At 37.9% G+C, this 15,283-nt stretch overlaps 1 pseudogene across 1 annotated transcript; it reads left to right on the top strand.

Moving 5' to 3' along the window:
• Positions 1 to 8,534: 8,534 nt before the first annotated feature.
• Positions 8,535 to 12,071, top strand: LOC143570599 (G-type lectin S-receptor-like serine/threonine-protein kinase At4g27290; annotated as a pseudogene). Its single transcript, XR_013141963.1, has 6 exons — positions 8,535 to 9,825; positions 10,287 to 10,436; positions 10,531 to 10,670; positions 10,911 to 11,118; positions 11,190 to 11,454; positions 11,544 to 12,071. The product of XR_013141963.1 is annotated as a G-type lectin S-receptor-like serine/threonine-protein kinase At4g27290 (transcript).
• Positions 12,072 to 15,283: the final 3,212 nt, after the last annotated feature.

The raw sequence follows: 15,283 nt of genomic DNA, 5'->3' as shown, positions 1-15,283 counted from the left end.
AACACGATGCAAGCCAGAACAGAAAAGTGAGTGGAAAAAAAGTTGTATTACATATATGCAGTACATGATATATTGTATTTATGTAATACAAATATTATTCTATTTTCACTTTTTAGGTATAATGCATATATGAAGTATACCAAAAATAAAAAATAAAAAAAACTATTGTATATATGCAATATATCATGTATTGAATTTGTGTAATAATTGCATATATTGTTGGGGTATTTTTTGCTCATGAGAAAACCCAACAATTATATATTACATGGGTATTACTATTACTATTACTATTATTATTATTATTATAAATAAAAGAAAGAAAGAAAAAAAAGAATATATATATGTAATCTTACATATGACACCAAATCATATTTTGTGTTTTGGGCCTACATAATTTGATGACATAAGTTTGTGTGGGCTTCGGTTTGTTGTGAAACAAAAGAAAGAGAAATGGGTTTTCTTGAGGTGCACACATATAACAACCGACATACACACATATAAAAGGAATAGTTTTTGGACTTGTGAAAGTAATATTCCTCTTCAGCCGGTTACGATACATACGAAAGAATTGAGTTTTGTTAATTCCTCTTCTGTCGAAACAAAATATTACGAAGAGAAGGTTTTGTGCTCCATTCTTTTGGTGTTTGTTGAAGACAAGAGACGTTCCAGAGACCGGTATTTTTCTCGTTGGTGTTACCTCTTACTCTTTGTTTTATTCCATATACTTGATTTTAGTTTGTACCAAGTATATGATGATTTGTGTATACCTCTAGTTTTACCTAGAGAAGAACTTTGTATTGCTATTATTGGTGATAGTGGATTTGAAGCGGCTCTAGTAGTCCCGTGGTTTTTACTCTCGCCTTGAGAGGTTTTCCACACTAAATTTATTGTGTCCTATTTATTTTAAATTACCCTATTTGTTTGCATCCTCATTTGTTCATTCGGGCCGGGAAAAAGTTTAGCCAAACGAAGATTAATTCCGCATTTTGTTTACTGTTCGTGGCTAGGTGGTCGTTTTTCCCAACAGAGTGGTATCAGAGCTTCGGCTCTTGTTCTTAGGTTAAGACTTGTTTGAACGATGGAAGCTAATATAGGTAGGATGGTGAGTTTGAATGGTTCTAATTATCATGTTTGGAAAGGCAAGATGGAAGACCTTCTTTATGTGAAGGATTACTACTTGCCTGTTTTTAGTACCGATAAACCTGAAGTTAAAACTGTTGAAGAGTGGAATATTTTGCATAGGAAGGTTTGTGGGTATATTCGGCAATGGGTTGATGATAATGTTTTGAACCATATTAGTGGGGAGAGTCATGCTCGTACTCTATGGAGCAAGCTTGAAGAGTTGTATGCTCGGAAGACCGGGAACAATAAGTTGTTCTTGATTAAACAATTGATAAACTTGAAATACCATGATGGAACTCCTGATACTGATCATTTGAATTGTTTTTCAGGGTGTTATTAATCAGCTTCCAGGTATGGGTATTAAGTTTGAAGACGAGATACAAGGTTTATGGCTTCTTGGTAATTTACCGGATTCTTGGGAGACTTTTAGGACATCAGTGTCCAACTCCGTAGCAAATGGTATTATCACTATGGAATTGGCTAAAGGTAGTATTATAAATGAAGAGATGAGAAGAATGTTCGACAAGATATTATTCCATATTTAAATAATGTCTAATTGCATAGGGTCTAGTTTGTATTATTCAAGTCTATATATATCTTGTAATCTCCTTATTATTATTCACAATAACAGTTATATTCCCTTTGATTAACTTGGTATCAGAGCCAGTTATTCCTAACCCTAATTTCTGCAGCACAAACCTGCTGGCCCTACCTTTATTATTATTTTTATTCCTGATCACAGAACAGCAGCTTTGCTGCTGTCTTCCTTCGCTGTACCACCCCTCCAATCTTCCAATTTCTTTCTTTTTCTAAAACCAATTACCTATGGCCACCCTCACTGCTTTTGATCAAAAAGAAAAAAGCAGTCCACAACTCCCACAAGTTTGGATTTACCCTAAACTCCGATAACTACAGTTTCTGGTTGTTGGTTATTCACCCGTTCTTAGTCACCAATAATCTTTTTGGTTATATTGACGGAACCATACCCTGCCCTCCAACCACCATAACTGTTCCTGCAGACCCTCCCAAAGATAATGCACCTGCACCACCACCCAAATCCCAACCCAATTCACAGTACCCAATCTGGCTTTCCAACGATGCACACGTTCGGATGCTCCTTATCTCCACTATCTCTGAGGGCGTTTTACATCATGCCAGAGGCACTCTTACTGCCCGTGACCTTTGGCTTGCCCTAGAGCGGGCCTTTGCACCTCACACTTCCTCCCGAGAATATACCTTAAGAACACAACTTTTAAGGATTGAGATGAAGGTTGATGAAACCCCTACAGCATACCTACAACGTGCACAAGAATATGCCTCTGCCCTAGCTAATATTGGCGAACCCTTGAAAGAAAAAGACCTTGTTATGATGGTTATTTCTAGCCTACGTGACGAATACCATGGCGTTAAGACCACGGCCCTTACTCGTCAATTTGCTTACAACGAACTTCATGCTGTGATTGCTGATCACGACTATATGCTTAAACGTTTTGCCCTAATTGTTCCACCTACTCAAGCATTCTCAGCCATGGCTCCTACTTCGGCTAAACCCACCGGAGGCAGCCCTACACCGCCATCAGATGCGGCTGTTCAGGCGGTCCAACAACTAGCTGCCCAACTTGGTGTGCAACTTCAGTTGCCATTTCAGCCCCAAGCCTTCTACACTAACCGATCCGGCAAAAATTGCTCCAACAATCGGCAGGGTAATAGTCGTGGACGCGGTAGTTCCAATCGCTCGGGTGGCCCTAGTAGTGGAAATCGCAGTCAATTCAGTTGGGCATCAAATCAGAACGTAGTTTATGGATCCTGTCATAGGTGTGGCATAGGGCATCTCCTCACTCACTGTCCTAATCGGGACCCAGCCACTATTCGCCCAAGACAGCAGCTATCGGCTAATTTTGCAGATACCAGGTCATATGCTTCTTCTTCTTGGCTCCCGGACACGGGCTCTAGTCATCATGTTGCCCCAGATCTCTCTAGTTTCGAGCACTCTGATGCATATCATGGCGGTGACAACCTCCATGTTGGCAATGGTAAGGGTCTACCAATTTTACATATTGGCTCATCCACATTTAATTCCCCAAACCGTACCTTTAACCTTACCAATATCCTACATTTCCTGAAATTAAACAAAACCTCCTTTTTGTTCAAAAATTTTGTCGTGATAATTATGTTTATTTTGAATTTCACGATTCTTTCTTTTCTGTGAAGGACAAGTCTACACACACTACCCTCCTCACGTGTCTAAGTAATGATGGGCGCTACTCGCTTCGGCTTCCAAGACAACAAGCTATTTCTAAAACTGCCTTTTCTGCTCATCGTGCTTCCTCCAACATTTGGCATCAAAGATTGGGGCATCCTCATCCTCAGCTTTTGAAGTCAATGTTGTCTTTTTATCATTTACCTTTGAATAACAATAATTGTTCTGTTTCTTTTTATGAACCTTGTTCTATTGGAAAATCATCAAAATTACATTTGCTATCTTCTACTTTAAAAGTACACATATTTTAGATTTGCTTATTTGTGACGTCTGGGGACCCGCCCCGATTCCATCTAGTGAGGGTCACAATTATTTTCTTTTGTGTGTAGATCACTTTTTCAAATTCATGTGGATTTTTCCATTCAAACATAAATCTGATGTCTATGATATTTTCAAACAGTTTCTGGTTATGGTTGAACGACAATTTCACACCAAACTTAAATAGGTCCAAACTGATGGGGGTGGAGAATATCGGTCTCTATCCACCTTCTTTCAATCATTAGGCATTCTTCATCGCCTTTCCTGTCCACACACCAGCGAAAAAAATGGTGGTATGGAACGTCGACACCGACACGTGGTTGAAACAGGTCTCACTTTACTTGCTCAATTTCATGTGCCACATCGTTTCTGGCATTTTGCCTTTGAAACCGCTGTCTACCTTATTAACCGCATGCCTTCACCCTCCAATTCTTCTCTTTCTCCTTTTCAACATCTTTTCCATCATCCACTCGATTCCTCCTTTTTAAAAGTCTTTGGTTCACAATGTTTTCCCCACCTACGTCCTTACAACAGACACAAAATTGACTTCTGTTCCACTCCATGTGTCTCTCTCGGATATAGCTCCCATCATCATGGTTATCAGTGCTTTGACCCCGAAACCGAGCGGACATACATTGCCCGGCATGTTCGCTTCAATGAACTCTGTTTTCCATTCAAATCTTCTCAACTTAACAATCTTCACTCCCCTTCACCTTCTTCCGACCCCTATGTCTCTATATATCCCAATCCACCTGACACCGATGACTTTATCCCACCTTCCGTACAACAAAATACCACCTCTATGGTTGCTGGTAACCTACCAGACTAGCCTTCACCAGTTGCTGTCCCAGCCTCCCCAGCAGCGGGAATACATGTCCAACCTCCTCCTCCACCTCCTAGGCCTCCCATAATCCATACCTACCATCGCCGCCACAAACGACCCTCCCAAACAGCCACCAACCAGCCCCAAAACAACACTCATACAACCACCGAACAACCCCAAAACAGTAACCAGACAGCCCTAAACCAGGCCCAAACCAGTACCCAAACAGCTACTCGTCCTCGACCTTCTAATCTTCGGCCCAACCCAAAAACTACCACACCCTACAACATATCATCCTTTACCTCTTCTACCATCGACCCTAACACCGAACCAGCCTCCTTTACTATTGCCAACACTTTTCCTCAATGGCGTAAAGCTATGGCAGATGAATACTCGGCACTTTTGAAAAATGACACATGGTCACTAGTTCCTCGTGTTCCGGGTTCTAATATCGTCGATTGCAATTGGGTTTACAAGATTAAGCGGGACCCAAAGGGGACGGTTCAACGTTATAAGGCTCGGTTAGTGGCCAAAGGGTTTCGGCAACAACCGGGTATTGACTACAAGGAAACATTCAGTCCTGTGGTCAAGGCAACCACTATTCGTATTGTGCTTTCTTTGGCGATCACGCAAAAGTGGGCCCTTCGTCAGTTAGACGTTCAAAATGCTTTCCTGCACGGAGCCTTAAAAGAGACTATTTATCTCCAGCAGCCGCAAGGCTTTGTGGATCCTTACAAACCGGATCATGTCTGCTTACTGCACAAGCCTTTGTATGGGATAAAACAAGCCCCACGTGCTTGGTTTCATCAGCTGTCTTCCACCTTACATCAGCTTGGGTTTCGAGGCTCTAAAACCGATCAGTCTTTGTTTATTTACACCTCCGGGGCCACAATACTTTATATGTTGGTATATGTTGATGACATCATAATTACAGGTAATGATCCAAAGGCTGTTGATGCGGTTATTAGCCACCTCAGTCGCACTTACCCTATTCAGGATATGGGCAAACTTTCTTATATTTTGGGTATTGAGATTGTTTCCAAAGGGGTTGACATCATTTTATCTCAACAAAAGTATATTTTGGAGCTTCTACAAAAAGCAGGCCTATTAGACTCCAAACCCTTCTCCTCTCCAATTTCTACATCAGCAAATCTTGCTTTAGAGGATAGTCCACCATTTGCCAATCCGGCACGCTATCGACAAGTTGTTGGGGCTTTACAATATGCCACCCTTTCCCGTCCGGACATCGCCTTTGCAGTCAACAAGGTCTGCCAGTTTATGCAGTCTCCGACGGAGAATCATTGGTCCGCGGTAAAGCGTATTTTGCGGTACTTAAAGGGTACTCTCTCCCACGGCTTGCTTGTTCAGCAACAGTCTACTCAAGTTCTCCATGCCTCTGCAGATTCAACCTTCAATAATCTGTCCACTTTCTCAGATGCTGACTGGGCTGGGTGTCCAGATGACCGTCGTTCCACGGGGGGATTTGCTATCTATTTAGGGTGTAATCTTGTCTCGTGGTGTGCACGTAAACAGAAAACCGTCTCTCGGTCATCTACAGAATCGGAGTATAAAGCTCTAGCTGATGCAGTTTCTGAACTCACTTGGATACAATCCGTTTTACAAGAATTACGGGTCCCAGTTTGCTCAACTCCTACATTGTGGTGTGATAATCTCGGAGCCACATACTAATCAGCCAATCCGGTATTTCATGCCCGTACAAAGCATATTGAAGTTGATTTCCATTCAGTTCGTGAAAAAGTCGCTAGAGGTCAACTCTCAGTACAATTCATCACTACAGATGATCAGATTGCCGATATCTTTACAAAGCCTCTGTCTACTCAGCGTTTTCTCTTTCTTCGATCCAAGCTAAGAGTCGCTTCCTGGCCTTAGCTTGCGGGGGGACGTTAGACAAGATATTATTCCATATTTAAATAATGCCTAATTGTGAGTTTGTATTATTCAAGTCTATATATATCTTGTAATCTCCTTATTATTATTCACAATAAAAATTATATTCCCTCTGATTAACTAAGAAAGTCACAAGGTTCCTCTTCACATTCAGATGCCTTGGTTACCGAAAGTAGGGGGATAAGCCATAGTAGAGATCCGAGTAATAGAGCAAAGCACCGCAGTAAGTCTAAAGGAAAGTTTGAATATTATAATTGTAATCATTGTGGTAGGAAATGGCACATAATAAAATATTACAGACAATTGAAAAAGGAGAATAAGAAGGCTAATTACAACAATAAAAAGAACAAACATAAGAAAGACGACGGTGATGAAGGTACTTCTGAAAATAACACTGCCACCGAAGAGTTTCATATTTGTTGTGATTATGATAGGGTGAACATTGCACGTGATGATTCGAGTTGAGTTGAGTTGTTGACAGTGGTGCTACTTGTCACGTGACATCACAAAGGGAATTTTATTCGTCTTATACTTCTGGTGATTTTGAGAATGTCAAGATGAGTAATGTTGCCTATCAAAGATCGTTGGTGTTGGGGATGTTTGCTTGAAGTTTGATATTGGGATAGATTTGGTTTTACACAATGTGAAACACGTTCCGGATATTAGACTTAATTTACTCTCGCCTTGAGTGGTTTTCCACGCTAAAGTTACTGTGTCCTATTTATTTTAAATTACCCTATTTGTTTGCATTCTCATTTGTTCATTCGGCCAGAAAAAAAGTTTAGCCAAACGAAGATTAATTCCGCATTTTATTTACCGTTCGTGGCTAGATGGTCCTTTTTCCCAACATATATGTAATATACGTAGTGTAGTACCATATATGTGCTCATTGTAGTCAGCAAGTACTTTCGATTGCGCACATTGCACAACATGTTTTTCTTTGAAGTTTTCTAGTTCTGTCTAACACATGTTCAAGATATATTTTATAATATTTTGATGATGGTCTATTTCATGAACTCAATAACAATAGTTGACGTAAGTTTTAAGCATGTATCTCAAAGAAGTTATGAGCTCTAATAGCAAGAAAAAAAGATGGTGCATTAAAAGGGAATGCGGCGTCTAATTGGTATAAACTATAAAGCTTTAAGAGTAATTAGCACAAACTCTAATTTGTTATAACCATGTTAAGAAGTATTTATATATTTCAGTTGTAAGATTATGTTTTAGACTTCTACTATGTTTAATAAAGGGCATTTTTAAGATAATAAATAATGTAAATACCGAGTTAGATGATAATTTACATGTGTTTAACATAGATAGCTAGTCAATGAGAAGTCCACTTTTAGTTACCAAGTAATTTCTTGCCGCGTGACAGAGGATACCGGGGACCATATACCACATGTATGGCAGCTGACACATGAATTCAACACCTAAAGACTTAAAAAAAACCGCATGTTTTAAATTTTATTATTGACTCTTTAGATTCCTCTTGTTCTTAGAAGGCCACTTCAGTTCACATTAGCTAATAGGCACCTCCACCTTTGAAATGCTCAGAGCTAATTGCTAGAAAAGTTTTATATTTAATTAATTTTTCTTTCTAATTCACAATTATGGTCTAAAAAAAATTTCTTGAATTCGTTATATTGGACACAAAGTTGTTAAACGATACCACAATGTATTTTATGTTGCCTTTAAAGCGAACTTACGAGGTTAGACCCTTTGACACTCTGTACGACCGACCATACTAATTACACGCAACTGAAATGTTGTTATTATACTTTAGTTACCTATTATAATTAAGTCGTGCTATAATCTTGAAAGTTCGAATATACATCCATTGTAGCCCATCTATAATCTTCGGAGTTCGAAATTTGACTACTTAATATAAGTTATTTGATTTGATCCATTCTAATAAATATGACTTTATTCTTCAGTAGTTAAGGAGAAATTCTAGAATCCCACTAACAATATATGTTATGTCATAATCACACCATTCTAACCTTATCAAAATATAGGACATCTATCATTACGACCCCAGCATTTAATGGCTCAGTTAATAGAGCACAGGTAAAAACATTTCCAACTCATGCCAGAGAGAAGCTAAAAGCAACAAACAAAATATAAGGACAATAATTATCATACTCTTGAGAGGAAAAAAATTTAATGGAGGGAGTAGCTATATTTGTTCTTTTACTTATTTTAATCCACATTCAGAAGATCCATATGGCTGAAATTGATGTCATTTCAGATTTACAGTTTTTGACAGAAAAGGATACATTGGTTTCGCAGGCCGGAACCTTTGAGCTTGTCTTTTTCACGCCGGGTAGCTCTGGGAATAAATACCTTGGTATTTGGTATAAGAAAATATCTGTTAAGACAGTGGCTTGGGTTGCCAACAGAGACCGGCCACTCAACGTTGCATCATCAGGTGTGTTAAAGATTGTCCATCCAGGAAGTCTTGTCCTGATGAGCATTAGCAATGATATATTGTGGTCATCTAACACAACATCCTCAGGAAATGCAACTGCAAAGCTTGACGACATCGGTAATTTAGTCATGACAGATGGAGACAACCAAAAGAATATTATCTGGCAGAGTTTTGATAATCCAACCGATACTCTTTTACCTGGAATGAAGTTGGGGAGGGACTTGTTGACGGGCAAGGAGCGCCATCTATCGTCATGGAAAAGCAGCGAAGATCCAGCTCCAGATGAATTCACCTTTAGCGTTGACAAGCACGGTTATCCTCAAAACATAGTCAAACAAGGGCCGGATAGGATCACATTCCGGGGAGGGCCATGGAATGGTATACGGTTTAGTGGCGCTTCAGAGTTGAGTTAGAACACGATCTTTACATACAATATGGTTATTAATGAAACAATGGAAGTTTATACTTTTAATATCGTAAACAGTTCTGTTGTATCAAGGTTAACCTTGAATTCTTTCGGGGAGCTACAACGTACAGTGTGGCTGGAAGCTGATAAAAAATGGCAGCTCTTCAATACATTACCAAAAGGGATCTGTGATACATACAACATTTGTGGTGCTTATGGAAGCTGCAACGGTGAGAACTCGAACAGATATTCGCGCCTCAATGAGACTAAATTTGTGCCTAGAAACCCAAAAGGTTGGAGTGAATTAGATTGGTCTGGTGGCTGTGTGAGGCGAACACCATTGAACTGCAAAAATGGCCATGGAACAGATGGGTTTATAAGGTATTTAAATGTAAAATTGCCGGACACACAGACTTCCTGGTTTAACTTGAGCATGACCCTGAAGGAATGTGAAGCAATATGCCTAAAGAATTGTACTTGTATGGCTTATGCAAATACAAATATCACAGGGGAAGGAAGCGGCTGCTTGCTTTGGTACAATGACCTCAGAGACATCAGAATAATAACCGAAGGAAACGGTGGTCAGGATATATTTGTAAGAATGTCTTCCTTTGAGCTAGGTAAGTAACTCCTACTAAATTTTGGTAAACTTGTATATTTTTTTAACACAAAAGATAATCTAAGGTCGTTTTATGAAAATTTTGTTGAAAATAACAAACTTAACTAAGGTTTAGTGAGACAATTTGTAAACTTGTTATTAGTATAGGTAAGTTAGTTATGGCGGTTATCAACCGGCCTGCTTTTAGGATGCTGATAGTCTTCCTCCACCCTGGTTATTTCACACTATCAATACCCTATAATCTCTCATTCGAATATTTGATCCATAATATAAAAATTACTTTTGATTGTGAAATCTTTTCTAATCTCTCGGTATCGAACATATGTCTTGGTGCAAGATTTTTTCCTATTTAAATCCAACAAAATGCAAGTTCTACACAGATCGATCGTACAAACTTACTAGTTTAATCACTATTATGCATCTCCAAGTCACCAATGCTGTAACTATGTTAAGATCATGCAGTTGCTCAACCAGTTTCCGAGAACAGAGCAGGAAAACACAACAAATTCATTATATTAGCAGTCTGTCTAGGAGTTCTTCTTTTAGGCTTGAGCTCTACATTGTTCTGGTATGCATTGAGAAATAGGCGTCATGCACAACCAACAGGAGAAGGTAAGCAATTGTATGTTGAATAATTTACTAGAGTAACATTAATTCTTTGGCAGGATTCTGTGAGTTTAAAGTTTCTCTTGTTTCTAATGCATAGGAGAATCTATGTATGTCTGTGAAAGCCAGAAAGAAGTCATGGATCTACCATTATTTAGCTTCTCCATGGTAGCACAATCTACTGCTAGTTTTTCACCAGGAAACAAACTTGGAGAGGGTGGATTTGGGTCAGTTTATAAGGTAAAAGTATAAAGTGTTTTTTGCATGCATTCTGCCTGTTAAACAACAAAATATCCCATCATATATAATCCAAAAGATTAGAATTATATTTGAAAGATATAATAAAAACACACTGCAATTCATTAAACACAATAAAATATGGATCATATACTATAAGCATGCCATTTATACAAAAAGATACAAATGAAGTCATACTTTGATGTTTGTATACTTTTTCACATTGAAAATAATAATCCGTAGGGTGTGCTAGAAGGGAAAGAAGTTGCAGTTAAGCGTCTCTCCATGACTTCCAAACAAGGACTTGATGAGTTCAAGAATGAAGTCATACGTATTTCAAAACTTCAGCACCGGAATCTTGTTAGGCTCCTTGGATGTAGCATTGAGGGAGACGAGAAACTGTTGATCTATGAATACTTGCCAAACAGAAGCCTAGACTTCTTTATATTTGGTCAGAATCATATAATAGCCATTGATTTAATATCAAGAACAACCTGTCTACTGAAGTCTGAAACTATAAAGAACTAATTAGGCCTGCATGTTTTGCTGATAAAACAAACAGCACATTCCTTGATTGGACAAAGCGATTCCACATCATAGAAGGAATTGCCCGAGGACTTCTTTATCTGCATCAAGATTCACGACTAAGAATCATTCATAGAGATCTTAAAGCTAGCAATATTCTCCTAGATTTTGACATGAACCCTAAGATATCTGACTTCGGCATAGCAAGAAGCTTTGGAGGAAATGAAACTCAAGCAAGCACAGAGAGAGTTGTTGGTACATAGTAAGATGCACAATTTAAGTATATATTAACTATATTTTCTTAAGTTCATTATATTAATTACTTTTAGAAACATTTTGCCAACTGCGCAGTGGCTACATGTCCCCTGAGTATGCAATAGATGGTATCTTTTCAACAAAATCAGACGTTTTTAGCTTTGGTGTTTTGGTGCTTGAGATTGTAAGTGGGAGTAGAAACAGGGGATTCGTTCATACAAAGCATGACAATAACCTTATTGGACATGTAAGTTACTCTTTAAATTTTTAGTTATAGTTCTCTATTTGTATATTCTACAACCAAATAACTATTTCCACATTATATTTAGGCATGGATGCATCTTTAGATGAGCCAAGTGATCCATCCGAAGTTTTAAGATCAATCGAAGTGGGGTTGTTATGTGTTCAACAATGTCCAGAAGACAGGCCAGATATGTCTTCTGTGGTTCGAATGTTGGGCAGTGATCAGGGAGCAATGCAGAAACCTAAGCAGCCAGCATTTTTCACACAAAGGAAATTACATGTTGCTGATTTCTCTTCAAGCACTTATCCAACAAGCTCAAACAATGAGTTTACTATTACAGAGGTAAATGCTCGTTAACGAGTGCATACATAACTTCACCTTTAGGACTGTGTCGTACCGTGAAACACGGCTATGTGTCCATTCCTAATGAGCAATTCATAACTTCACATATGTAGTGATGGTTGGTGGCTGTGAATGGGTGAAGAAAACTGAGAGGGGGTGGGTAGTGGTTGGGGGTAGAGGTGCACATTCCTAAAACGGTTTGGGATGAAACCGAACCGGGTACTTAGTCAACATAGTCAAAAACGTTTTGGGGGTAGCAACCGGTTCATGTTGAAAGTTGGAACAGGTTTGAAGGTGCATGAAACAGGAACCTGTAGAAGCGGTTCAGTTCGGTTCAAGGACCCATTTAGGAACTGACTTTAAAAAAAAGAACAAAAATTTTAACTATCTTTTCAGACAGAATTACAAATTTTGTCCTTTAAACATATTCACTTTATGGATCAGGTTTTTTAAAAAGTTTATTTGCAGGCGGTGTCCTTTACATGACATGTTTGATTGATTCTTCCTTTTGACTAACTGGCATCCAAAAACCCCCGTTAAGCCTTGGCATATGAGGGCATTTAAGTCTTTTTACGCATACTATTTAAGTATTTATAATTAAATAACAAATTAAATATATTATTAGAAAAAGAAATTAAATAACAAAATGTTAAACAAAAACCATGTTAATGCTTGGCATATTCGGATTTAACTGAGTTTTTAGATGACAGTTAGTATAAAGGACAAAAAAACGAATGTATTTTGACATCTAAAGGACACCGCTCGTGTATAAACTTTTTAAATGAGCCAATCCATGAATCGCATATATTTAAAGGACAAAATTTGTAATTATGTCTTCTTTTAAATATAAATAAAGAAATATAACATATTAACAACATTAAGTTTATATTTATTATTTTTGGTAATTTTGGAAATTTCAAAACATGTATATAAGACTACTAAAACAACATAATTTAGAAATTACGATACCAAATACATTATTTTTAGGGATAATGATCAAAATGTCCACTAGACTAGTCAACATTAAGCTAATGCCGATTTAACCAACCTCTTCTCAAAATGTCTTTCCTAAAACCCCTCAACCTGATGTCTTTTTAATAATTTATCCGACAGAGTTTTTAGCTAACCAAATTCTGTCACTTTCAAAAATAATCTCGTCGGATGCCCAAATATATAATCTTGTTGAAAGCCAAAATAATTTTGTCAGGCTCCAAAATAATCTCGTCTGACGCTTAAATAATCTCGTTGGAAGCCTAAACAATTTCATCATTTTTAGAATCCTACGGTTTCAACAACTTAAGAAAAATGAAAAATCGAAAACATCTCCGATAGACGATGACACACTATCATTCCGCTTGAAAACCGAAGGACCTCCGTGAACAAGAATTGAAGGAATCTCGTTTATTCTGATGTTTTAATAAAAAACAAAAGCAAACCGACCGTTTAGAACAATTGACAAAATATGATTGGCTAAAATTCTCGTCGACTTAATGATTAAAAGTCAGCAGGTCAACATTATCTAGGATGGACATTCTGGGAAGAGGTCAAGGGTATGTTTGACATGAAGCTTTTAGGAGCTTTTAAGAGCTACAAGCTTCAAGCTTTTAAGAAAAAGCTCATACTCAATTAAAAGCTTTGTTTGGTTCAAGGAGCTTGAAGCTTTTAGGTCAGGAGAAAAAGCTTAAAGCTTAAAGCTTCTACTAGTAGCGTTTAGAAAGAGCTACAAGCTTTTAGTATGATAATTTACTTAAATAACCTTCCAAAATAAATACATTTACTATTATTGATTTTAGTTATGCCCATTTTAGTAATTTTATACGTTTTATTAAAAGCTCCAGCTACTCTGCCAAACATCTAAATATATCTAAAGAGCTACCAGCTACAGCTTCCAGCCACCAGCTTCCAGCTACAGCTACCAGCTAGTTTTGCCAAACATACCCCAAATGGAATGTTGACTAGTAAAATACATATTTTTGGTTTTTGTCTCTTATTTTTATTTATTCTTGTCGTTAGGCATAGTCGTCCTCATCTAAACGTCTTTTATATAGTTGGTTCTTCATAGTTGTCCATGCGTACCGGTAAGTTGTATGCGAGTTCTTCATTAGAGAGTCAAGTTGTATGCGAGTTCTTCATCAGAGAGCGAAGACGATCGTCTAGTGGTGCTTCTATAATGTGTCTTTGTTTCTTGATTGATTGCTTGTCTTTGAGAGTTATAATGTGTTGAATATGTACAAACGCTTCCAAGTGATCAATCCTTCAAGAAAATACATATTTCCATTACGGCAGGAGTAAGTCTTGTTTTTTTAATTGGTAACACCCTGATATTAGTAGAAACGACCGATTCCAAAGCTATTGTAGAAGCTTGAACGATTAGTAAATATCAAGTCATGGCGACTAGACTGTAAATTAAGTTTTTTTTTTCCCAACAAGCCAAAATATCAAAATTTATAAAACTCCTTGAGTCAAGTAAGGAACAAAAAAACCGTTAATTTATACCTCCCAAACTCGCTACTTGGATTACCTCGAGAACGTTTACCATTATCATTTCTCAAATTGTTATATAAACTAGTTATTAGACCCGCCGCGTTGCGGCGGGATTGCTAATCTTAGTAGCGGTGTTCTTGAAGAAGTAGTTACGTTGAGTTTATTAGCCGTCCAATAGAACTTAAGCCCCCCGCGTTGCGCCGGGGGGGGGGGGGGCATAAAACTATTGAAAATAACAATGGAACGCTTTGTTGAACACATAAACTCAAATTATGCCCAGTTTTAGGAAAAAGTGCGCGAACTCCAGTGTTGCCATTATAGAGGACTTTTAGTAGATGAATCAAAACGTAACAGAAGTTTACATAATGGTGAATTATGCTTATTGCATTCGATTGTTTCACGTAAACACAAAATTACTCATCTTGCAAGTTCGTGAAATCAATTTTGCAGCATACCAAAGAACATGCCTTTATAACACCCAAGATAAAACCAAACTCCCAATCCCATTATTTTTCCACCACACAACTTAAAGAAAGAGATCTTCCTCTTCCTAATCTCTTTAAAACTGCTATTGCAAGCTTGCAATAGCCTTCCATCTTCCTCATAGATCAAGTATGGAGCTTCACCTTTTATTATTGGCATATCAATTATCAAAGCAACATCGGTTCTTTCTTGAGATCACACGATCCAGTGGAACCAATCTTACTTGAAGCTCAATTTCTTCAACAACTAACGTTTGAACGTTTAGACTAACAACAGGCTCAGA

Source organism: Bidens hawaiensis, unplaced genomic scaffold (assembly GCF_021521415.1).
Source record: "Bidens hawaiensis isolate Kalapana, Puna unplaced genomic scaffold, B.hawaiensis_p1.1 tig00025011_1, whole genome shotgun sequence".
Lineage (NCBI taxonomy): Eukaryota > Viridiplantae > Streptophyta > Magnoliopsida > Asterales > Asteraceae > Bidens > Bidens hawaiensis.
The sequence above is the reverse complement of the archived record's forward strand: the minus strand, read 5'-3'. Positions and strand labels throughout refer to the sequence as shown.